This window comes from Mirounga leonina, unplaced genomic scaffold, assembly GCF_011800145.1.
Source record: "Mirounga leonina isolate KUSES-001 unplaced genomic scaffold, KU_Mleo_1.0 Mir_448, whole genome shotgun sequence".
NCBI lineage: Eukaryota > Metazoa > Chordata > Mammalia > Carnivora > Phocidae > Mirounga > Mirounga leonina.
The window spans coordinates 353173-380789 of NW_023270758.1; the positions used below are offsets into that span (position 1 = coordinate 353173).

Consider the following 27617-nt stretch of genomic DNA (forward strand, 5'->3'; position numbering starts at 1 on the left):
CACACCTGGATAACAGTGAACCAGAAGCTTCTGACATACCCAACATCTCCTTCCTATGTAGTAAGTATGGACACTGCCATGATTAAATTTACATGTGTCTTCCCCATGGCTAGTTTCTCAGCCAGCTATCTGTCTCATTCTGCAAAGGTGCGGCCTCAAACTCTGAGCCAGCTCTCTGAGATGCGTAGAGCCCCTAATCCTTGAGTACTGACTGGATCTTGGCTCCTGCTTTAAGACCTGATTTCTCCCACAGAGCCAGACATTTGGGGTCAGAGAGCAATGTCTCCTGATTGCTATAAGTGCCCCTCCTATCACTTGATGATCCCCTAGCTGAGCGGGGATCAGGAGCCAACAAACGTCCACCCAAGAAACAGTTCTGATGGCCCCAATAAAAAGATCAGCCACCCTTTAAAACAGACGCGCGCACACACACACATATATATGGCAGGAACTGGGCCATATACATTGTATTGGTGAGAAAAACATTTTAGAAGGACAGTTAGTACATTTCCAATCACCAAGTCCTCAGAGGCTTGTCTTTCAGGTTCTGGACAGAAAGAATATAAGATCTAGGTGTCCAAAAAAAATTTTTTTTAAAGGCGAGGGGAGCAGACCCCCTAAGAAAAGCAGTGGGAGAGAGAAAGTGGGGGCAAATAAGAGGGGAAAATAGGAGTTGGAGAGGGAGAGGGCAGGTGAGAGAGAGACTCAGAGGAGCAAGACTGAGGGAGGAGATGGGAAAGAGGCAGGCTGGAGGGGGGAAGAGGGGGAAAAGGATGGAGGAGCTCTTTCCACCCCAGCACAACGTAACCAGCACAGCTCGGCTTCCCAGGAAGGCTGGGGAGGTTTGGCTGACAGACAGACGGACCACCAACTGGTGAGCTGCAGCTCCCCAGAGCCGGCAGGCACTTTCCTCCCAACGTGTCCAGTGCCCAGTGAGGGTACCCTGTGCATGCTAATGAGGCAGTCTAGGACAGCTTCGCAAATAATTGCTCAAAGTGTTCAGTAACTTACCAGGCTGGGAGTCAGTGGGCTCCAGAATGATGGGGCACAGCTCCTGGGGGACCACCAGCAGAGGGGGCCTGGTTCTCCAGGTACCCGGTGCTCACAGGTTAGCGCCTGCAAGATGACGGATTTTCCATTCAGTCAGGCACCAACCCAAAGGTAGGGAGAGCCAGACCAAAAGGCAAAAGAAAGGAGGGGAACCTGCTTGTGTTTTTGTATTTAAATTGTTTTTGAGCCCACGTAGCCCTGGGAGTCACATGCTGCCTCCAACATCACCGGAGTCATCACATGATACAGGTCCCCCATCATGTGATAAGACAATTCTGCCTAACTTCGGCCCCCCACCCCCACCCCCCAGACTGACGGATAAAGTGCTTCTGGGGGAGCACCCCCCTCCATGCAAAAATCCGTGGTTGAGGGAGGGATGCAGATGGAGAACGCTCAGAGCCCACGCAACGCTAAGATCTTGATGAATACTTAATACGCCTTTCTCTCTCCTCCTAAGCTACTGCGACTTGGAGCCGTGCCAGCCTCATTTGAATTCCAGCCTTTGTGAATAACTCAAGTGTCGCCACCGTTGCTCCAGCAATTGCAGGGCGTTTGAGCTCACACCATCCTGCCTCGTTCTGGAAAGCCCAGCTCGGCTGCCTCCCCGCCCCGCAGCTTCCATGCTGCCTCTCCGAGCAGTGGGAGTGGGGCGGAGGTGGGGAGACTGCGCCCGCTGAATCTTCTAGGCTTTTTTTTTTTTTCTCCCAGCTGCAGTAAGAGTCAGGTGGGGCCTGTCTGGCTCTCTGATTAGGCTGTCTCCTCTTTACTTGGTGATCGTAGCTCTGCTCTGTCTGCAGGAGCTCTCTCTCTCAATCGGCCTGTGTGCATGCATTTCTATGTTTCTCTCCTTAATCAGGATACAATTGAACACATTTGTCTTCAGGATCTATTGGGTTCGTTTCCTCCCATTGCAGTAACCTCCTTTTCTCATTTATTCATTCACTCTAACAACCTTTTATTAAACAAGCATTTTTGTAGAGCGTCTACTTTGTTTCAGGTCCTGTGCTGGGCGGGGCAGTGGAAAAGGGGAGGGGAGACAGGTTGAGGAGATACATAAAGTGAGGGGTCTCTGTTCTTGAGGTGATGCTGTGAGAGGGCAGCAGAAACACACACTGAGGTAGCAGATGCACATTTCAGAGTCACCCAAACTCGGGCATGGGTCTGTCTACACCTGAACCTCGCCTCTACCTCCAGCCTCCCTGCCCTCCATGCTGCCCAACAGAGGAAATTGACTCCATAGTCACTACCAAATAAACACCTCTGAGCCATTTTTCTCTGTTTCAGATTTAAAGCAAATGAAATTAAAGATTTTTCTCTTGTTGTCCACCCTGGGGTTGGTACTGAGCTCTGATACTCACTGTCCAATGAACTAGCAAACTGTGCGGACCACTTTCCTTAGAAGGAGATAGTGCTTCACTGTCACTTTGCAATTTGGGGGCGAGGTCCAGCAAAGGATCATGTTTTAAGGCCAGATGGGCAGCAGGTGTAAAATGCGTCTGAGAGGAAAGAGCCTGCTCCAAATAATGAAAGTTTTGTTCTATACTGTCCTATACAGTAAGGCAGAGAAGGTGTCTGTGGCACAAACAGATGACTGCCTACCCCTGATGGAGTTTACACGATGTGATACTTTGTTTCCTGCATGTGGCAGAATGGGGAGGTTTAGGCTGGAAATTAGATTTGGGGGTAGACTAATAGAGAATTTACATTTCTGTACACCTAAGTTTGTGTGACCATGAATTTTGCATTTGCTCTATCTGTGTTTCTGTTGTCTCCCCCAGGCAACACGGACCTCAAGGGCAGAGATCTTGCCTTGCACATTTCTACAACTCCTATTCCTTGTCAACAAAATCCCTTTATTGTTCCAACAGCAATGTTGCCAATCCCAGGAATGAGTTGAATGATTGTTCCAGGGGTGGGTATGTGACAGTTCTTCCCAGAGGGGTGCAAGGGTCAACTGCTCGGACCTTCTGGAAAGATTTTTCCTACTCCATAAGAGAGAGGCTCATGAGGAAAAAAGTCCTTTTCTTGCTTGCTACGTTTTGCTACTTGGATGTGGTCACGGGAGGCAGCCACCATGTGACAATGAGATAAAAAACATCACTGACATGCTAAAGATGACAAAGGAGGACAGAAAAAACATAGGTCCTTAATGGAATTGAGCTGCCCAACCAGCTGTTTTAGGAAAATTAAGCATCTTTATGGTTTAAGCTCCTTTTGGCCAGATATTTTATCACTTGTGGTTGGAATACATCCTAACTGAAACGGCATCCAGGGAATTTGGCAGCTGCTTCCTGGTCATCAATGGCCTTTGAAGAATAGCACCAGTGAAGTCGTGGAGGTGGAAGCCTGGTGATAGTGGGTTAAGAAGTAAATTGGAACAGTCTGTTCCTGACAATACAGAGGACCCAACAGTCATAGAGGAAGTTCTGAATAAAATATAGCAGACATTCCTTTAAGTCATAGCTGAGCTCTCTAAGAGGGAATAAGAAACAGAAAACCAGAGAGCTAAGCACATACGTTAATACTATGTCAATCCTGAAGGACTGGAGCTTGGTGGGGACATGGTAGCCTTAGAAGATTGCGTTGTAGCTCCAGGGTGCCTGGGTGGCTCAGTCGGTTGAGTGACTGCCTTCGGCTCGGGTCATGATCCCAGGGTCCTGGGATCGAGTCCTACGTCGGGCTCCCTGCTCTGCGGGGAGCCTGCTTCTCCCTCTCCCACTCCCCCTGCTTGTGTTCCCTCTCTTGCTGTGTCTCTCTCTGTCAAATAAATAAATAAAATCTTTAAAAAAAAAAAAGAAGAAGAAGATTGCGTTGTAGCTCCAAGCAGCTGTTGGTGAGAGTCTTGTGCCTGAGAGCTGGAACTGAAATTTCCACATCAACTTAGGGACCTTAAAAGCACTGTATTCTCAGTGAAAATGTGGAACAGAACAAAGTTTACCTTTATGTCTAACCAAACATGGAATCTTGTGGGATTTGACCTGAATTCTAGGTCATGGGAAAAAAATCGACTCCCCTGATAATTAAAAACCATGGCCTGTCCTCATGTGTCTTTAATGTTTGAATATACAGTTGACTCTTGAACAACACAGGGGTGAGTGGCACCGACCCCTGATGCATCAAAAATCCACACACAAGGGGCGCCTGGGTGGCTCAGTCAGTTAAGCATCTACCTTCCCCTCAGGTCATGATCCCAGCGTCCTGGGATCGAGCCCCACATCAAGCTCTCTGCTCAGCGGGAGCCTGCTTCTCCCTCTCTCTGCCTCTCCCCCTGCTTGTACACTCTGTCTAATAAATAAATAAAATCTTAAAAAAAAATCCACACACAACCTTCGACTCTTCAAAAACTTAACTACTAATATCTTACTGTTGACCAGAAGCCTTACTGATAACATAAATAGTCGATTAATATATATTTTGTATATGTAATATATATTGTATTCTTATAATATAAAATAAGCTAGAGAAAAGAAAATGTTTTTAAGAAAATTGTAACAAAGAGGGCGCCTGGGTGGCTCAGTTGGTTGGGCGACTGCCTTCGGCTCAGGTCATGATCCTGGAGTCCCAGGATCGAGTCCCGCACTGGGCTCCCTGCTCGGCGGGGAGTCTGCTTCTCCCTCTGACCCTCCCCCCTCTCATGTGCTCTCTCTCATTCTCTCTCTTTCAAATAAATAAATAAAAAATCTTAAAAAAAAAAAAAGAAAACTGTAACAAAGAGAAAATACATTTACAATAATGTAAAAAGAAAAAAAGTCCATGTATAAGAGGACCTACACAGGTCAAAACTGTGTTGTTCAAAGGTCAACTGTAAACTACTTTTATGACCCAGGAATATAAAAAATAAAAAATAACACATAAAGAGGGGAGCCCTTGGGGGCGCCTGGGTGGCTCAGTTGGTTAAGCGACTGCCTTCGGCTCAGGTCATGATCCTGGAGTCCCGGGATCGAGTCCTGCATCGGGCTCCCTGCTCAGCAGGGAGTCTGCTTCTCCCTCTGACCCTCACCCCTCTCATGCTCTCTCTCTCATTCTTTCTCTCAAATAAATAAATAAAATCTTTAAAAAAAAAAAAAGAGGGGAGCCTTGGATAGGCAAACATAAAACTGATCTAGAGGCAAATTTCTTAAGCCTAGGCCTCACAGAATTCCCACAGATTAAGTTCCCACTGCAGATGAGTTCATAATCCAAAATTATAAAACAGTTCTTTTTAACACATAAAGCGCTAGTGGACAGAACAAGGAGCAGGACAGACCCTATAAATTTCATAGACTAAAACAGGTGAGGGGTGCCTGGGTAGCTCAGTCAGTTAAGTATCTGACTTTTGATTTCAGCTCAGGTCATGATCTCAGGATCCTGCGATCGAGCCCCATACCCCTGCTCTGGGGGTTCCTTGCTCAGCAGGGCATCTGCTTTTCTCCCTCTCCCTCCGCCCCTCCCCCTGCTCACACTCTCTTTTTTTAAAGATTTTATTTATTTATTTGACAGAGAAAGAGACAGTGAGAGAGGGAACACAAGCAGGGGGAGTGGGAGAGGGAGAAGCAGGCTTCCCGCAGAGCAGGGAGCCTGAACACGGGACTCAATCCCAGGACCCTGGGACCATGATCTGAGCTGAAGGCAGATGCTTAACAACTGAGCCACCCAGGCACCCCACTCTCTCTCTCTCTTAAATAAATCCTTAAAAAAACAAAACAAAACAAAACAAAACAAAAACAGTTGAATGAAGTCTATTAAAAAAAACTTTATGCTTAACTTTTAAAAAAGAGGGAGTGCCTTTTGATTCTAAATAAGATGGAATAACAGAAATAAGATGTACCTGTCTGACTGAAATTGAAAAACAAAAAACAAAAACAACGGTTTTGAAGACATTGAACATCAAATAACAAAGGACCGTGATCTGCGGGACAAAGGAAACCTATGAGATCAGCCCTATTGTTGCCCCATTATACTGCCTAGAGAGAGGCTGCAGCCTCAGATTGAGGCTGGCAGTCTCCCCAAAGCAAAGAGAGAGAGCTGGGAGTCCAGGGAGGCCAAGCAGATGGCGTCTGCAGGGCAGGGTGCTGAATAGAGCTGCACAGAAAATGAACTCCAGAGACCTGCAAGGGTGTCTCCCAATCTTCAACTGAGGACATATCATCCTATGCCTGTGAGAAAATGACCTAGAACAATGGAAAAAACTACCCAAAAGGGTGTGAGAGACCAAGTTTTGGGGCAGACATATGGCCAGGAATCACTCCTGCTCACTACCCTAGGATGGAAAACTTCCTAATTCACAGGGTATCAGGTACAACTATCAGAAATGTTTTGCCTTAGTGGTGGCACTGAATTATCCCTAGACTAAACACAACTCTGGTTTAGACAAACTTTAAAAGCAAGCCTTGAAAGGATCAACAAGTAACTTAGATGTATCCCATATTAAAGTTCAACAATATTTAAAGAAACACAGAAATAGCAAGCACATGTCAAAGTAAACTTCATTGTCTACCATTCAATCTCAAATATTATCAGACATGTAAGGAAACAGAAAAACGTAACTCATAGAGAGGAGAAATAATCAATCAAAACTAACCTAGAAATGGCACCAAAAAATAGAATTAGTATATAAGGAAATTCAAGCAATTATGATTATTGTTCCATAGTTATTCCATACAAGAGGCTAGAGGAAAGATATGTTAAGTAGAAACATGGACAATATAACAAAGAACAAAATCAATCTTCTAGATGTGAAAACTATAATGTAACTGAGAAGAAAATTACACTGCATAAAATTAAAAGCAGATTATACTTGTAAGATAAGATAGTGAACCTGAAGACATAGCAATAGAAATAATCCAAGGGGCGCCTGGGTGGCTCAGTTGGTTGAGCGACTGCCTTCGGCTCAGGTCATGATCCCAGGGTCCTGGGATCGAGTCCCACATCGGGCTCCCGGCTCAGCAGGAAGCCTGCTTCTCCCTCTCCCACTCCCCTTGCTTGTGTTTCTGCTCTCGCTGTCTCTGTCTCTGTCAAATAAATAAATAAAGTCTTAAAAAAAAAAAAAAAAAAAGAAAGAATCCAAAATGAAACACACAGAGAAGAAACAATAGAAAGAAATGAACAGAGCATTAGTGAGCTAGGGGACAACTTCAAGTGGCCTAATATACACATAACTGGAGACCCTGAAAGGAGGGGGATTGAAAAAATATTTTAAGAAATCATGACTGAGGGGCACACCTGGGTGGCTCAGTTGGTTGGGTGTCTGCCTTCAGCACAGGTTGTGATCCCAGGACAGGATCAAGCCCCGTGTCAGGCTCCCTGCTTGGCAAGGAGTCTGCTTCTCCCTCTCCCTCTGACCTTCCTCCCCGCTTGTGCTCTCTGTCTCAAATAAATAAATAAATAAATATCTTAAAAAAAAAAAAAAGAAATCATGACTGAAATTTTTCCAAATAGATGAAAACTATAAACATGCAGATCCAACAAGCTAAACAAACACCAACCACAAGAAAGATAAGGAAAACTATACCAAATAATGTCACAATCAAATTGCTTAAAACCAATTATAAAGAGAAAATATTAAAAGTGGTCAGGGATCATTTGCTGGAATTGCTATAATTAAAAAAACATATGCATCGGGCTCCTTGCTCAATGGGGAGCCTGCTTCTCCCTCTGCCTGATGCTCCCCCTGCTTGTGCTTTCTCTCTCTCTAATAAATGAATAAAATCTAAAAAAAAAAGTATGTTTTTGTGTTGGCAAAGCTGTGGAGAAACTGTAATCTTCACGCAGTGCTGATGAGAATGTAACATGGTAAACAGTTTGGCAGTTCCTCAAAAAGTTAAACATACAATTACTATTTGATCCAACAGTTCTGACCCTGGGTATATACCCAAGAAACCTTAAAACATGTTTTCATAAAAACTAATACATAAGTATTCATAGCAACACTAACCACAATAGCCAAAACATGGAAACCCAAATGTCTGTCAACTGATGAAAGAGAAGCAAAATGTGGTATGTACTTACAATGTAATATTACTTGGCCATAAAAATAAATTAAATACTGATACAAGGTGCAACATGAATGAACATTAAAAACATTAATGTTAAGTGAAAGAAGGCATTAACCAAAAAACCCCACATATTATATGATTCCCTTCATATCAAATATCCAATATAGGCACATCTGTAAAGAAAAGTAGATCAGGGGTGCCTGGGTGGCTCAGTTGGTTGAGCGACTGCCTTCGGCTCAGGTCATGATCCTGGAGTCCCTGGATCGAGTCCCGCATCGGGCTCCCTGCTCGGCAGGGAGTCTGCTTCTCCCTCTGACCCTCCCCCCTCTCATGGGCTCTCTCTCATTCTCTCTCTCTCAAATAAATAAATAAAATCTTTAAAAAAAAAAAAGAAAAGAAAAGTAGATCAGGGCTGGGGAGGTAAGGATTTAGGGGAGGGGATGTGATAACAGCTAAAGGGTATGGGTTTCCTTTTGGGGTGATAATATGTTCTAAAGTTGATTGTAGTGATCACTAAACAACTCTGTGAATATACTAAAAACCAGTGAATTGTACACTTTAAATGTACATTACGTGAATTACATTTCAATAAAGTGGTTATAAAAAATAAAAAAGCAGTGAGGGGGGAAAGATATTTTACAGAGAAACAAAGGTAAGGATGACAACAGATTTTTGTTGGAAAAAATGCATATGAGAAGATAGTATAACATCTTTAGAGTACTAAAAGGGAAAAAAAGTCAAACTAGAATTCTATACCTAGCAATAAATCTTTCAAAAGTGAAAGCAGAATAAAAATACTTTTAGTCATATAAAAGCTGAAAGACTTCATCACCAGCAGACCCTCACTATATAGGAAATGTTCAAGGAAGTTCTTCAGGCAGAAGAAAATGATGCCAGATGGAAATCTGGATCTACATAAAGGAATAAAGAGCACAAGGAATGGTAACTATGTGATTAAATAGAAATACTTTGTTTCTTATTATTTAAATCTCTATAAAAATAATAACACTGCATTGTAGGTATACAAAATAAGTAGAAGTAAAGTATATGATAAAAATAGCACAAAAACCAAGGGCAGAAATAGAAGTATAATGTTGTAAGATTCTTATACTAACTACATGTGAAGTGGAATATCACTTGAAAGTGGGCTGCGATAAGTTTAAGATGTCTACTATAAACCCTAGAGCAAGCACTAAATTAACATAATGAAAAGTCATAGCTAGGGGCACCTGGGTGGCTCAGTCGTCAAGTGTCTGTCTTCAGCTCAGGTCATGATCCCAGGGTCCTGGGATCGAGCCCCGCATCGGGCTCCCTGCTCCGTGGGAAGCCTGCTTCTCCCTCTCCCACTCTCCTTGCTTGTGTTCCCTCTCTCGCTGGGTGTCTGTCTGTCAAATAAATAAAATCTTAAAAAAAAAAAAAGGAAAGTCGTAGCTAATAAGCTAACAGAGGAGATGAAATGGAATAACAAAAAAATTTATTTCATCTAAAAGCAGAAAAAAATGAAAAAGGAAACAAAGAACAGATGATCTCAACCCATTCATATCAACAATCGCATTGGGGAACCTGGGTGCTCAGTCAGTTAGGTGGCTGCCTTCGGCTCGGGTCATGATCCTGGGGTCTTGGAATCAAGCCCTGCGTCCGGCTCCCTGCTCAGCAGTGAGCCTGCTTCTCTCTTTCCCTCTGCTTGCCACTCTGCCTACTTGTGTTCTCTCTCTCTCTGTCAAATAAATAAATAAAATCTTTAAAACAAACAAACAAACAAACAAAACAATCACATTAAATGTAAATGATCCAAACACCCATTCAAAAGCAGAGATTGTCAGATTGAATAAAAAAGCAAGAACCACCTATACACTAAAATAAACCCATTTTAAATATAAAATACAAATAGGTTAAAAATACATGGATGGAAAAAGATTATACCATGCTAACTTTAACCAAAAGAAGGTTGGAGTGGTTCTATCAATATCGAACATAGAGAGATGTCTACATCTATTTCTAGATGTCTACAAGAGATAAAGAGGGTAATTTCATAATGACAATGGGGTTAATTCATCAAGAGGATATAACAAACTTAACATTTATTCACCAAGTAGGAGAGCTTCATAATAAATAAGGCACAACAGATAGAACAGTCAGGAAAAACAGGCAAAGCCACAATTATAGGCAGGTATTTCAACATCTGTCTTTCAATAATTAATAGAACTAGACAAAAAACAAGCATAGAAGACTTGAACATTTTTACAGACTCGCTCTAACTGACATTTATAGGACACTCCAAGCAAACAACAGCAGAATACACATTCCTTTCAAGTGCACATAGAATGTTTACCAGGTTAAACCACAGCCTCAGTCATAAGACAAATTTCAATAAACTCAAATAGATAAAAATCATACAAAGTATCTTCTCCTACCAAAATGGAATTAGAAATAATAACATAAATATATTTGAAAAATCTCTAAATATTTGGAAACTAAATAACATACTTCTAAATAACCCATGGGTAAAAGGAGAAATCAAAAAGGAAACTAGAATTTTGAACTGAATAAAAATTAAAATGGAACATATAAAAATGTGTTGGATGCATCTAACATGGTATTTAAATGGAAATCTGTGACACTAAAATGCCTATACTAGAAAAGAAAGACCTCAGCTCAATAACTTCAGCTACTACCTTAAGAAATTAGGAGGGAAAAAAGCAAATAAAACACACAGTAAGCAGAAGAAAGGAAATAAAAAATCAGAATTGATATTAACAAAACAGAAAACTGAAAGATAATACAGAAAAATGCATGAAACCAAACAAAAGCTGATGTTTTCAGATCAATAAAATTAATAAACTTCCAACTACGCTAATCAAGGAGAAAAAAGGAGAAGACACAAATTACCAATATCAAGAATGAGAAAGAAGGCATTGCTCCAGAGTCTATGAATATTAAAAAGGGTAATAATAAGACACTATGAGTAACTCTACGTCGATGAATTTGACAACTCTGATGAAATAGGCAAATGCCTGGAAAGACACAGACTGTCAAAGCTCACTCAAGAATAGATAGATAACTTGGATAAGTATTATATCTATTAGAGAAATTGAAATTGTACTTAAAATCTTTTCAATAAGGAAAACTCCAGAGCCAGATGACTTCATTGAGTAATTCTACCAAATTCTTAAGGAAGAAAAAATTCCAATTCTACACCAGCTTGTCCAGAAAACTGAAGGAGGAGGAATATTTCTCAATGAATTCTGCAAAGCCAGCAGTACTCAGATAGCAAATTCAGACAAACACAGTACAAGGAACACAACTAAAAACTAGTATCCCTCTTGAACATAGATGAAAAAATTCTTAACAAAATTCTATTAAATTGAATTTAATGTCATACGAAAAGGCTACCACATAATGATCCAGTGGGGTTTATTCCAACAATATAAGGTTAATTTAACATTTAATCAATGTAATTCACATAATAACTAGAAAAGAAAACCCATATAATTATTTCAATATATGGCCCCCCAAATATTTGACAAAACACAACACCCGTTTCTAATAACTCTCAGCAAACTAGGACTAGAAGGGAACTCCCCCAACCTGATAAAAGGCATCTATGAAGACAACCTACAGCTAACATCACACATAGTAGCAAAAGATCGAAAGCTTTTCCCTTAAGATCAGGAACAAGACAAGGATGTCTGTCCTCACTACCACTATTTAACACTGTATTACAGGTCTTGGCTAGGGCACTTAGGCAAGAAAATAAATAAATAAATCAAAGGCACCTAGATTGGAAAGAAAGAAGGAAAACTGTCTTTATTTGCAGGCAACAGGATAATTTATATAGAAAATAGTACAAAAAAAAGTTACCAGAATTAATATGTAAGTTTAATGAGATTCCAGGATACAAGACCAATTTCCAAAAATGTTGCTAGACACTAGCAACTATCAGAATGGAAATTTTAAGAAATACCATGAAAATATGAAAGGCTTAGGGATAAATGTGACAAAAAATTGTGTAAGTCCTGTACACTGAAAATTACAAAACCTGAGAGAAATAAAAGAATATCTAAATAAATGTAAAGGTACATAGGCTTATGGATTGGAAGACTCAGTATTTTTAAAATGTCAATTTTCCCCAAATTGATCTATTGCCTCAATGTAATCTTAATCAAAATTCCAGAAGGAGGGGCACCTGGCTGGCTCAACTGGTGGAGTATGCAACTCTTGATCTCGGGGTTGTGAGTTCAAGTCCCATGTTGGGTGTAGAGATTACTTAAAAATAAAATCTTGGGGTGCCTGGGTGGCTCAGTCGTTAGTGTCTGCCTTCAGCTCGGGTCATGATCCCAGGGTCCTGGGATCAAGCCCCGCATTGGGCTCCCTGCTCCGGAGGAAGCCTGCTTCTCCCTCTCCCTCTCCCCCTGCTTGTGTTCCTGCTCTCGCTGTGTCTCTCTCTGTCAAATAAATAAATAAAATCTTTAAAAAATAAATAAATAAAATCTTAAGAAAAAAATCCCAGAAGGCTTTTTAAAAATAAAAATTGATAAGTTGAGGGGCGCCTGGGTGGCTCAGTTGGTTAGGCGACTGCCTTCGGCTCAGGTCATGATCCTGGAGTCCCGGGATTGAGTCCCGCATCGGGCTCCCTGCTCAGTGGGGAGTCTGCTTCTCCCTCTGACCCTCCCCCATCTCGTGTGCTCTCTCTCTTTCTGTCATTCTCTCTCTCAAATAAATAAATAAATAGGATCTTTAAAAAAAAAAATTGATAAGTTGAGCACATACTAATAGTGTTCATAGTAGCACTATTCACAAAGGCCAAGAGGTGAAAATATTCCAAATTTCCGGACAGAAGAATGGATAAACAAAAATGTGGCATATACATACAATAGGATATTATTACACCTTAAAAAGAAGGAAATTCTGATGTGTACTATACCATGGATGAAACCTGAAGGAATTATACTCAGTGAAATAAATCAGACACAAAAGGACAAATGTAATATAATTCTACTTATGTGAGGTTAAATTCATAAAGACAAGGGGCATCTGGGTGGCTCAGATGGTTAAGCATCTGCCTTCGGCTCAGGTCATGATCTCCAGGTCCTGGTATCAAGCCCCATGTCGGGCTCCCAGCTCAATGGGAAGTTTGCTTTACCCTCTCCCTCTGCCCCTCCCCCTTCTTGTGCTCTCTCTGTCTCTCTCCCTCTCAAATAAATAAATAAAATCATAAAAAAAATAAATTCATAAAGACAGAAAATAGAATGGTTGTTTCCAGAGGCTGGGGGGAAGGAGAGATGGGGTGTTATTGTTTAATGGATACAGACTTTCATTTTGGGATGATGAAAAAGATGGATGGTTGCGATGATTGTACAACACTATGAAGGTTCTTAATGCCACTGAACCGTACATCCAAAAATGGCTAAAATGGTGTTAATAGTATATTTTACCACAACAAAAATGTTGTTGATTCCAAAATTCATGGTAATATGGAAGGTGTAGAACAGTGGGGGAAAACTTTGAATCAGACCAAAACTGGAATACAGAGCTACAGTAATCAAGACATTGTAGTATTGGTGTAAAGACAGATGCAAAAAACAATGGAACAGAACAGGAATTATAGAAGTAGACCCACACAAATCTGGCCAATTAATTTTTAACAAACTTGCAAAGGCAACTCAGTTGAGAAAGTTAGTCTTTTCAGCACATGGTGCTAACAAAATTTATATATATGCTAAAAAACAAACAAATACTTCAACCCCTACCTTGTACTATACAAAAATTAACTCAAAATGGATTATATGGACACCTCCCAATTCATTTTATGAGACCAGTGTTACCCTGATCCTAAAACCAAACAGATATCACAAGAAAAAACCATTATACCCAATATCCCTTATAGATGAAATATTCCTAAAAAAAATACTAGCAAACAGAATTCAGTATCATATAAAGGTAATTATACACCATGACCAATTGGGATCTCAGGAGTGCAAAGTTGGTTTAACCTATGAAATTAAATCGATATAATACACTATATTAAAAAAAACCCCAAAAACCACAGGATCATCTCAATAGACACAGAAAAAGCATTTGACCAAGTCCAACATCCTCGGACTCAGTGAACTAGGGACACTCAATAAACTAGCAATAGAAGGAAGCTCCCTTAGGGGGAGAAATAGGAGGGGGAGACAAACCATGAGAGACTATGGACTCTGAGAAACAAACTGAGGGTTCTAGAGGGGAGGGGGGTGGGGGGATGGGTTAGCCTGGTGATGGGTATTAAAGAGAGCACATATTGAATGGAGCACTGGGTGCTATACACAAACAATGAATCATGGAACACCACATCAAAAACTAATGATGTAATGTATAGTGATTAACATAACATAATAAAAAAATAAATAAAAAAAAGAAGGAAGGTCTTTCAACCTGGTACAAATTATTTATGAAAAACTTGGTGCTACTTAATCAGGAAAGCCTGAATGCTTTTCCCCTAACAGCAGAACTTGACAAGAATGTTTCCTCTTGCCACTTCTATTTAACATCACCAGAAAAATTAGGCATAGAAAAAAGAAAAAGGGATCCAAATTGGAAAGGAAGAACCACTATTTCCAGAGGACATGACCTCATATACAGGAAATCCCAAAGAATTCCACAAAAAACTGTTAGAGCTAATTGACAAGTTTAGCAAGGTTGCAGAATACAAGATCGATATATAAAAACCTATACACTATACACTAGTAATGAACAAGAAATCAAATTAAGAAAGCAATTTAATTTACAATAGCATTAAAAAGAATAAAGCACCTAAGAATAAATTTGTCTAAGAATGTACTTGTACGCTGAAAACTACAAAACATTGCTGAAAGAAATTAAGAAGATATAAATAAGGGGAAAGATTTCTTGTGTTTATGGACTAGAACACTTAATATTATTAACACGGCAATACTACCAAAAGAGATCATTGTAATCCCTATCAAAATCCCAAATGCCTTTTTTTGAGAAATGGACAATTTAACCCTAAAATTCATATGGAAATGCAAAGGACCTAGAAGAGCCAAAAAAAAAAAAAAAATTTTTAAAAGAAGCAAAGTTAGAAGACTCATACTTCCCAATTTCAAAACTTATATAAAGATGCAGTGTGGTACTGGCTTAAGGATGGGCATATATATCAATGGAACAGAATTAAAAATCCAGATATAAACCCTTACCATCATGGTCAAATGATTTTGAAGAAGGTGCCAAGATTCAGTGGGGAAACAGCAGTCTTCCAACAAATGGTGCTAGGACAAGTGAGTATCTGCATGCAAAAGAAAAAAGGTGGACCACTACCTCCTACCATATGCAAAAATTTACTCAAAATGTATTAAAGACCTAAATGTAAGAGCTAAAATAAAATGTTGTTCAAGAAAAACATTCTTGAAATGTAGAAAAGTAGATCTTCATGACCTTAAACTAGGCAATGTTTTCTTAGATGTGACATCAATCACAAGTAACAAAAGAAAAAAATAAGGTAAATTTGACATCAACAAGATTAAAACTTGTGCTTCAAAGGACACCAAAGAGGAAATGAAAAGACAATCTACAGAATGGGCGAAGAGGGGCGCCTGGGGTGGCTCAGTCGTTAAGCATCTGCCTTCGGCTCAGGTCATGATCCCAGGATCCTGGGATTGAGCCCCGCATCAGGCTCCCTGCTCCACGGGAAGCCTGCTTCTCCCTCTCCCACTCCCCCTGCTTGTGTTCCCTCTCTCACTGTGTCTCCCTCTGTCAAATAAATAAATAAAATCTTCAAAAAAAAAAAAAAAAGGATGGGAGAAGATACTTGCAAATCTTATATCTGATAAGGGACTTGTATCCAGACTATACAAGAACTCTCGCAACTCAACAATAAAGACAAACAGCCCAAGCAAAAAATGGGCCGAGGATCTGAATGGACATTTCTGGAAAAAAAAAAAAGATATGCAAATGACCATTAAGCACATGAAAAGATGCTTAACATCATCAGTCATTAGAGAAACAAAAATCCAAACCACAATGAAATATCACTTTATATCCTCTAGGATAGCTATAAACAAGATGAATAATAATAAGTGTTGGGGAGAATTGGAGAAACTCTTTGAACACGATTGGTGAGATTATAAAGTGGTAGAGCTGGGGCACCTGGCTGGCTCAGTCAAGAGGCATGTGATTCTTGATCTCGGGGTCTGTAAGTTCAAGCCCCACGTTGGGCATGGAGACTACTTAAAAAAAAAATGGCAGAACTGCTTTGGGAACCATTTGGCGTATGATCCAGCAATTCCACGTATAGGATTGAGAACTGAAAATACACATCCACAGAAAAACTTGTACATGAATATTCATAGCAGCATTATTCATAATAACCAAAAAGGACAAGTCAAATGCCCAATAAATGATGGATCAACAAAATGTGGATTATTCAGTCATAGGAAGAAATGAGGTACTGATACATACTACAATAGGGATTAACCCTGAAAACATTTTGTTGTTGTTGTTGTTGTTTAAAGATTTTATTTATTTATTTGAGAGACAGGGAGGGAGAGAGAGAGAGAAGCAGACTCCCCGCTGAGCAGGGAGCTATGGGGCTCTATCCCAGGACCCTGGGATCTTGACCTGAGCCAAAGGCAGAAGCTTCACCAACTGAGCCACCCAGGCACCCTGAACCCTGAAAACATTTAGGCTCAGTGAAAGAAGCCAGATACAGAAGGCCACATACTGTATGATTCAGTTTATAGGAAATGTCCATAATAGGCAAATCCACAGAGGCAGAAAGTCGATTAGTGGTTGCCAGGAGGTGAGGAGGGTATGGGGAATGACCAATGGATGTGGGGTTCCTCTTTGGGGCAACGAAAGTGTTCTAATTAGATGGTGGTATCAGTTGTACAACTGTGTGAATATACTTAAACCACTGAATCATATACGTGAAAGGGGTGAACTTTATGGTATGTGAAATATATCTCAGTAAAGCTGGTATTAAAAACTGGATCATCAATCTAAGTGTAGAACCAAAGTGATAAAGTTTTTAGAAAAAAACATGGGAGTAAGTGTTTTGAATTTGAGTTAGGCAAAGATTTCTTAGAAATGCCACCAAAAGCATGGCCTTTAAAACTGAACACATAAGCTGGGCTCCAACAAAATAAAAAACTCTGGGCTTCATAAAACAATGTTAAGTCAATGAAAAACTAGCCATAGAGTAGGAAAATATATTTGCATATCACATATTTGATGAAGGACTTTATATATTTGATGAATATATAAAGAACTCTCAAAATACTTAAATTTTAAAATGGGTGAAAGATTAGAACAGACACTTCACTAAAGAAGATATATGAATGGCAAACAGTACATGAAAAGGAACTCAACAGGAAATGTAACTTAAGAGTACAATGAGATCCTTCTTCTCAGAATGGCCAAAATTTTAAAAAGCCTGGCCACACCACATATTGGCAAGGATGTGCAGGAATTTGAACTCCCTTACACTGCTGACAGAAATGAAAAATGGTCAGCCACATTAGAAAACAGTTTGGAAATTTCTTAAAGTATTACATTGACACTTGCCACATGATCCAGAAACTTCATTCCTAGGTAATATCATGAGAAATGAGAGCATATAAGAGCACTAAATGAGAAAACAATGCAGCCAAGAATACTATATCCAGCTAGGCTGTCATTGAAAATAGAGGAGAGATAAAAAGCTTTCAGGACAAACAAAAACTAAAAGAATTTGTGAACACCGAACCAGCCCTACAAGAAATATTGAAAGGGGTCCTCTAAGCAAAGAAAGAGCCTGAAAATAACATAGACCAGAAAGGAACAGAGACAATATACAGTAACAATCACCTTACAGTCAATAAAATGGCACTAAATTCATATCTTTCAATAGTTACCCTGAATGTAAATGGGCTAAATGCCCCAATCAAAAGACACAGGCTATCAGATTAGATAAAAAAAACAAGACCCATCGATATGCCATCTGCAAGAGACTCATCTTAGACGCAAAGACACCTCCAGATTGAAAGTGAGGGAGTGGAAAACAATTTACCATGCTAATGGACATCAAAAGAAAGCTGGGGTGGCAATCCTCATATCAAACAAATTAGATTTTAAACCAAAGACTATAATAAGAGATGAGGAAGGATACTACATCATACTTAAAGGGTCTATCCAACAAGAAGATCTAATTATTTTAAATATCTATGCCCCTAACATGGGATCAGCCAATTATATAAGCCAGTTAATAACAAAACCAAAGAAACACATTGACAACAATACATTAATAGTAGAGGACTTTAACACCCCCCTCACTCAAATGGACAGATCATCTAAGCAAAAGATCAACAAGGAAATAAAGGCTTTAAATGACACACTGGACCAGATGGACTTCACAGATATATTCAGAACATTCCATCCAAAAGCAACAGAATACACATTCTTCTCTAGTGCACATGGAACATTCTCCAGAATAATCACATCCTGGGTCACAAATCAGGTCTCAACTGGTACCAAAAGATTGGGATCATTCCCTGCATATTTTCAGACCACAATGCTTTGAAACTAGAACTCAATCACAAGAGGAAAGTTGGAAAGAAATCAAATACATGGAGGCTAAAAGGCCTCCTTCTAAAGGATGAATGGGTCAACCAGGAAATTAAAGAATAATTAAAAAATTGCATAGAAATGAATGAAAATGAAAACACGACTGTCCTAAGAGGAGAGTATATAGCAGTCCTAAGAGGAAAGTATACAGCAATACAAGCCTTTCTCAAGAAACAAGAAAGGTCTCAAATACACAACCTAACCCTACACCTAAAGGAGCTGGAGAAAGAACAGCAAATAAAGCCTAAACCCAGCAGGAGAAGAGAAATAATAAAGATCAGAGCAGAAATCAATGAAATAGAAACCAAAAGAATGGTAGGACAGATCAACAAAACTAGAAGCTGGTTCTTTGAAAGAATTAATGAGATTGATAAACCCCTGGACAGACTTATCAAAAAGAAAAGAGAAAGGACCCAAATAAATGAAATCATGAATAAAAGAGGAGAGATCACAACCAACACCAAAGAAATACAAACAATTATAAGAACATATTATGAGCAACTATATGCCAGCAAATTAGATAATCTGGAAGAAATGGATGCATTCCTAGAGATGTACAAACTACCAACGCTGAACCAGGAAGAAATAGAAAACCTGAACAGACCCATAACCACTAAGGAAATTGAAGCAGTAATCAAAAACCTCCCAAAATACAAGAGCCCAGGGTCAATGGCTTCCCAGGGGAATTCTACCAAACATTTAAAGAAGAATTAATACCTTTTCTTCTGAAGCTGTATCAAAGAATAGAAATGGAAGGAAAACTTCCAAACTCATTTTATGAGGCCAGCATTACCTTGATCCCCAAACCAGACAAAGATCCCATCAAAAAGGAGAACTACAGACCAATATCCCTGATGAACATGGATACAAAAATTCTCACCAAAATACTAGCCAATAGGATCCAACTGTACATTAAAAGGATTATTCATCACTACCAAGTGGGATTTATTCCTGGGCTGCAAGGTTGGTTCAATATCCGCAAATCAATCAATGTGATATAATACATTAACAAAAGAGAACAAGAACCATATGATCCTCTCAATAGATGCAGAAAAAGCATTTGACAAAGTACAGCATCCTTTCTTGATTAAAACTCTTCACAGTGTAGGGATAGAGCCTATCATAAAAGCCATCTATGAAAAACCCACAGCGAATATCATACTCAATGGGGAAAAACGGAGAGCTTTTTCCCTAACGTCAGGAACATGGCAGGGATGTCCACTATCACCACTGCTGTTCAACATAGTACTAGAAGTCCTCAGCAATCAGACAACAAAAAGAAATAAAAGGCATCCAAATTGGCAAAGAAGAAGTCAAACTCTCACTTTTTGCAGATGATATGATACTTTATGTGGAAAGCCCAAAAGAATCCACCCCAAAATTGCTAGAACTCATACAGGAATTCAGTAAAGTGGCAGGATATAAAATCAATGCACAGAAATCAGTTGCATTTCTATACACCAACAACAAGACAGAAGAAAGAGAAATTAAGGAGTTGATCCCATTTACAACTGCACCCAAAAACCATAAGATACCTAGGAATAAATCTAACCAAAGAGGTAAAGGATCTATAGTCAGAAAATTATAGAACACTCATGAAAGAAATTGAGGAAGACACAAAGAAATGGAAAAACGTTCCATGCTCATGGATTGTAAGAACAAACACTGTGAAAATGTCTATGCTAGACAATCTAGCAATCTACCTAGAGCAATCTACACATTTAATGCAATCCCTATCAAAATAACATCAACTTTTTTCAAAGAAATGGAACAAATAATCCTAAAATTTGTATGGAACCAGAAAAGACTCCAAATAACCAGAGGAATGTTGAAAAAGAAAAGCAAAGCTGGTGCCATCACAATTCTGGACTTCAAGCTCTATTACAAAGCTGTAATCATCAAGACAGTATGGTACTGGCACAAAAACAGACATACGGATCAATGGAACAGAATAGAGAGCCCAAAAAATGAACCCTCAGCTCTATGATCAACTAATCTTCGACAAAGCAGAAAAGAATGTCCAATGGAAAAAAGACAGTCTCTTCAACAAATGGTGTTGGGAAAATTGGATAGCCACATGCAGAAGAATGAAACTGGACCATTTCCTTACACCACACACAAAAATAGACTCAAAATGGATGAAAGACCTAAATGTAAGACAGGAATCCATCAAAATATTTGAGGAGAACACAGGCAGCAACCTCCTTGACCTCAGCCGCAGCAACTTCTTCCTAGAAACATCACCAAAGGCAAGGGAAGCAAGGGCAAAAATGAACTACTGGGACTTAATCAAGATAAAAAGCTTTTGCACAGCAAAGGAAACACTCAACAAAACCAAAAGACAACTGACAGAATGGGAGAAGATATTTGCAAACAACATATCAGACAAAGCGCTAGTATCCAGAATCTATAAAGAACTTATCAAACTCAACACCCAAAGAACAAATAATCCAATCAAGAAATGGGCAAAAGACATGAACAGACATTTCTGCAAAGAAGACATCCAAATGGCCAACAGACACACGAAAAAGTGCTCAACATCACTTGGCATCAGGGAAATACAAATGAAAACCTCAATGAGATACCACCTCACACCAGTCAGAATGGCTAAAATTAACAAGTCAGGAAACAACAGATGTTGGCGAGGAGGCGGAGAAAGGGGAACCCTCTTACACTGTTGGTGGGAATGCAAGCTGGTGCAGCCATTCTGGAAAACAGTATGGAGGTTCCTCAAAAAGTTGAAAATAGAGCTACCCTATGACCCAGCAATTGCACTACTGGGTATTTACCCCGAAGATATAAATGTAGTGACCCGAAGGGGCACATGCACCCCAATGTTTATAGCAGCAATGTCCACAATAGGCAAACTATGGAAAGAGCCTAGATGTCCATCAACAGATGAATGGATAAAGAAGATGTGGTATATATACATACACACACACACACACACACACACAATGGAATATTATGCAGCCATCAAAAAAATGAAATCTTGCCATTTGCACTGACGTGGATAGAACTAGAGTGTATTATCCTAAGTGAAATAAGTCAATCAGAGAAAGACAAGTATCATATGATCTCACTGATATGAGGAATTTGAGGAACAAGACAGAGGATCCTGGGGAAGGGAGGGAAAAATGAAACAAGACGAAACCGGAGAGGGAGACAAACCATAAGAAACTCTTAATCTCAGGAAACAAACTGAGCATTGCTGGAGTGAAGGGGGTGGGAGGGATGGGGTTGCTGAATGATGGACATTGGGGAGGGTATGTGCTATGGTGAGCTCTGTGAATTGTGTAAGACTGATGAATCACAGACCTGTACCCCTGAAACAAATAATACATTATATGTTAATAAAAAAATTGCAAAAGATGCAAAATTAAAAAAAAGAGAGCATATATACATATAAAAGACTTGTACCTGAATGTTCATCACAGCTTTATTTGTAATATTCAAAAATTGGAAACAACCTGAATGTCCATCAGTAGGTGAACAGATAAACAAAGAAAAATAAACTTAAAAAAAAATCCCACTCAGCAAGAAAAGAAATGATACATACCATGGCAGGGATGAATCTCAAAATAATTATGCTGAGTGAAGGAAGCCAGACAAAAAAAAAAAAAAAAAAAAAAGAATACCAATTGTATGATTCTATGTATATGAAGGTTTAGAAAATTCAAATTAATTTACACTGTCAGGAAGCATATCAGTGGTTGCTTGGGGGATGAGGTTGGGGAAGGGTAAGAGGAGGCCTTACAAAAGGCACAGGAAAATATTTAGAGGTGACAGATATGCTCATTATCTTTTTTTAAGATTTTATTTATTTATTTATTTGTTTGTTTGTTTATTTGACAGAGAGAGAGAACACACAAGCAGGGGGAGCAGTGGCAGAGGCAGAAGCAGGCTTCCCGCTGAGCAGGGACCCCCCCGATGTGGGGCTCCACCCCAGGACCCTGGGACCCTGGGACCTGAGCCAAAGGCAGACGCTTAACTGCCTGAGCCACCCAGGTGCCGTTTACTGTGTGATAATTAAATCTCAGTAAAAACGCTTAAAATAAAAAGAAAAATAGCCTGTGATGTCTGAGTATTTGAAACAATAATTGGACTAAGAGAAAAGCACTACTGAATTCAGTATTAGTGTACTTAACACTGTATGTTAATAGCAGTAGCTGACAATATAAATTATCAATAGGTGGCCAGTTAAATGTTAAATTTATACACAATGTAATATTATGCAGCTATAGAAAAGAATAGGGACATTTTCTATGCATTGATAAAGAAAGATGTCCAAGTATACTGGTAAGTGAAAAATGCAAAGGGCAAAATGGCGTGCTCCGTACTATTTTGTTCTAAAGCTATTTGTATAAGTAAAAGTAATAAGACAGTGTGTATGTGTGCACGTATATATATTAAGAAGCTCTGAAAAAAAAAAAAAAAAGAAGCTCTGGAAGGATATACAAGTACCTAATAAGAGTGTTTACCTGGGGTGAGTGGGTAATTACTGAGGGAAGCTATACAAAAAGGTGTTGAAAGTTCTTCATATTCATATATTCACACACATAGACATATGCATACATAACACTAAAGGGCAAGTCACCGGCAGATATTTTAATTCTATTATTGATCACAGAGAGTAGGATTGAGGAATTCCAGTTAAACGTGGTGGACTGCATATATTTACCTCCTAAATATGCTCCTTCCTAAAAGTGCACCTTGATGATAATGAAGAGGGGAAAAGGCATGAAGGAACAAGAACAAGAATAGGAAATCACAAGTTTTAGAAGGTGAAATTCATATGGAAGTGGTAACTAACCTAGAGGACCAGAAAATCAGAGGTCTAAATCAGAAGCCCAAAGACAGATTGTTCATAACACAGAAGCCCAGAAGATCCAGAGTACATTGATAGCCAAGTACTACTGAAAGCAGCAATGCAGAGAGGGCCAAAAGGGGGAGTACAAAGCCGCTCACTCGGGCAGAAGGATGCAGGCTAACTCTCTGGAGGGTTGCAACCCAAGCAGTGGTTCCCAACTTTGGCTGTATGTTGGAATCACCTGGGAGATTCTAAGAAGCCTGATGTTCATTCAGGTCACACCCTGATGATTAAATCAGAAACTCTGGGGGTGGCATCCACCCAGTCTTCAGTATTTGCTAAAGGTCCCCAGGTAATTCCAGTACGCAGCCCTTAGGAGAACCGCTGAATGGGAGAGCCCCTGCATTCGAGGACATCAGGCATAATAGCTGTAAGCAGGGGTGCTGTAATCAAAATAGGGAGATCAAATGTAAGCCTTTATATTTAATGGAGACTACTTATCTCCAAAAAAGTTCCTGGTAGTCTGGATGGTAATTATACTGCTCCTCTAGCGCACACTGAAGAGTGGAGAATTCCTTCCTCGGGAAACTAGCCCAAGAAAAATGCTCGAGAGTACACTTACCATGATGAGCACTGAGTGATGTATGGACCTGCTGAATTACTATATTGTACACCTGAAACTAACTGAACACTGTACGTTAATGTACTGGAATTAAATTTTTAAATTATTTTTCAAAAAAGGAAAATGCTTGGAAGACATTTGCGGCTGGGGATCCCCTAGTGAGATGATCTAATCAGATCAGATCAATAGAACCCACTTGACAAAGCTTGCACACAGTTTCTAATGCAAGCAGCATAGGAAAACCTTAAAAACAACAACAACAACAACCTATCACATCTACCAACCCAGTTATACCCATGAAAAAAGAACAGGGTGTTTATAAGAAGGGAACAATAAGAAAACAAAAAAGAATTCTGAGAGATTATAAATATGCTAGCAGAAATAAAAACTGGAATATGTTGAGGAAACTTCACAAAAAACGGGGATGGAAAATAGGAGAAAAGAAGTAAGAAAATCAGAGAATCAGTCCAGGAAATTGAACATCTAAATAATATGTCCCAGGGGTGCCTGAGTAGCTCAGTGGGTTAAGCATCTGCCTTCGGCTCAGGTCATGATCCCGGGGTCCTGGGATCGAGTCCTGCATCGGGCTCCCTACTCGGCGTGGAACCTGCTTCTCCCTCGCCCTCTGACCCCCTTACCCCAGGGTCATGCACTCTCTCTCGCAAATAAACAAAATCTTTAAAAATAAATAAATAAATATGTCCCAGAAAAACATGGAGAATATTATCTCACAAGTAATAAAAGATGGTTTCTAGAACTGAAAGAGCTGAGTCTCCAGACTGAAAGGGCTCATAGAACACTCAGCAAGATAAATTTTAAAAGGCTCACATCAACACACATCATCAGATTTTTAACGTACTCAGGATAAAAGGAAGTTCCCGAAAGTATCCTGGGAGGGAAAAAAAGTCACAAAAATGGATAAGAGTCACAATGCCTTTGAAGTCCTTATCGGCAATGCTGGAAGCTGTATTATAAGCAATGTCTGCAAGTTTGAGTGAAAATAATTTCCAACTTAGGATTCTGTACCCAAACCATAAATCAAGTGTGGCAGTGGAGTAAAAACATTCTTGATATTGTAAGCTCTCAAAAAAATTTACCTCGGGGCGCCTGGGTGGCTCAGTCGTTAAGCGTCTGCCTTCGGCTCAGGTCATGGTCCCGGGGTGCAGGGATCGAGCCCCGCATCGGGCTCCCTGCTCGGCGGGAGGCCTGCTTCTCCCTCTCCCACTCCCCCTGCTTGTGTTCCTGCTCTCGCTATCTCTCTCTCTGTCAAATAAATAAATAAAAATTAAAAAAAAAAAAAAATTTACCTCTTCACGCAGCCCTTCTCAAGAATCTACATGTGCCCTTCACCCCAAGTGAGGCAGCCAACCTGGAAAGAGAAGGAAACAGGATGGAAGACACAGAGATCCATTGCATAGAGAGGGTGAGGAAAATCCCCAGGGTGGTAGTAAAGAAGCTTGCAGGGTCAGAGCTGTGTGGCTGGCTTAGAGGACAACCAATTTTTATAGAAGAGTTATCACAAGAAAAAAGATAAAACTGAAAGAGCACTTGATTCATTTGAATATACTGAGGAGAGATTTACATTTCTTGGTAATCTATAGGACAGGGAACACTTTAAAAAAATAAGTCAGTTATTAATTCCAGGGAAACCAAAATTTTACAGGAAAAAGAATCCTAATATACCAAATGACTTGATCTTGAACTACAGATGTAAAGACATAATAATGTCTCCCATCATCTTTTTTTTTTTAAGTAAGCTTTACACCAACATGGGACTTGAACTCATGACCCTGAGACCAAGAGTTGCATGCTTTACCTACTGAGCCAGCCAGGAGCCCCAAGACCTAATAATGTTCACACCATTTCAATGTAGTCCAAATGGGAACTTTTTTTGGAGGATGGGAAAAGATACATGTGTGGGGGTGGTGTGGGGAGGGAGATAAGCTAAAGTCAGTAGTAGCTAATACTTGAAACTGAAACATCAAGGTAAGAGTTCACTTTTTATATTCAACAACGTTTTTGTTTTGTTTTTAAAGAAAGAACTAGAAGAGTTGGAATTGATTGCATCTGAAGAGCTGGAGTCAGGGTGCAGTGCGGTTGGCGCAGGAGGCTCAAGTGTTTTATGTTCTGAAGGACTTTATGACTTTTTAATCATTGTAGGGCTTTGTTAGAAATAAAAGCAAAACACATTTTAAAAGCCTGCAAACTGAGGATGCATATTATGATCTGAGCAAACTTAGTGAAAAGCTAACCACCACAGACAAATGCTGATGGAAATGCCAAGGTGGTGGGAGGAGGGAGAATCGGGTTGGTTTTGGACTTGCAGGTAACTCTAAATGCCTGAAGGCGATGGAACTTTGTTTTACTGGCATTTTTATTGCCAGTGACATTTAACCTTTTCAAATGTCAATTGGCCATTTGTATTCTGTATAATAGTTGAGTTTGTAATTTTTAAAAATTGTAGAGGGAAGAAAAGAGTTGCTATTTTAAAGAACTGCCTGCAGCTTCTTCTGCTCTCTAATGGTATAATTCATCACAGGGCAATTGTTTCTTGGCTCAGAAAAATACCTTAAAAGATGGAGAGCCTATGGTGTAGGACAGAAAAGAAGAAGAGACGTTGAACACAGGGTAAGTGAGAGGATGTGATGTATTCTGAGGGAAATGTCATAAAACTTATGAAGACCAAGACTCTACCATAGTGAGATCTGAAGAGAACAATCAGCACCAGGAATAGATGTCAGGGAATCAGAAAGGAGCAGACCAAGATAAACCACATCTCACAAGCACTATCAGAAATACTGGGGAAGATCTTGGGTTTCCAGGTGACTGGCCAGTTTGAAAAAAAGACCTAAGCTATTAAAGAGAAGTTGATCCTAGAAAAAGGAAAACTGACCAACACTTGGGTTATGTAAAATAAAATTGTTGATAAAAAGATTTAATCCATCTAGAATTTTCAGGTGTGAAAAAATTTTTCTCTAAATGGTAATCCAGTTTTCTCAAAGCTACTTACTGTAAAATGGACCTTTTTCATATTTATTTATGCTGAAACTGTCATCAAATACTTTTTTATTTGGGCCAATTTCTGGAGTTTCATTCAATTCCATAATTTGTCTGTTCTAGTAGAGACACTATCATGATTAGAATATTGTGTTATCTCCCCCCCCCCCATAATAGCCAGGGGAACGAAGCCTCTGTGGTCTGACCTCCTTCCTGGCATTGAGACCACATACAGCACATCTATTTTTGGTTGGAACCTTCCCCTATCCCCATCAAAGTCGTAGCCTATGCTTCAGGTTTCCTTTGTGCAATTTCCATCATATTAAAATGACCACAAAGGGAGTATTCCTCATATGCTCCATAACCTACCATTGTCCCTCCAGATTATGAGGCGTTCATATTGCCCAAGATCTTCTATTTGCACTTCCCAAGAGGCCATCTGCTTTTTCAAGGAAGAGAGTTCTGGGCATCTTGTCTTTAGTTCTTAAAAAACAAAAACAAAAACACAACTTTTAAAATGTGGCATTGTGGCAAAATTCCACATCTCTGGCTGTCTGCCCCT

At 39.7% G+C, this 27617-nt stretch overlaps 1 long non-coding RNA gene across 1 annotated transcript; it reads right to left on the reverse strand.

Moving 5' to 3' along the window:
- Positions 1-585: 585 nt before the first annotated feature.
- On the reverse strand, positions 586-27537 carry LOC117999119. The gene is made up of 3 exons (XR_004676217.1): positions 27425-27537; positions 25366-25427; positions 586-1116 (listed from the first exon to the last, which is right to left on the reverse strand). It is a non-coding gene; the product is annotated as an uncharacterized LOC117999119 (long non-coding RNA).
- Between the last annotated feature and the right edge of the window lie 80 nt (positions 27538-27617).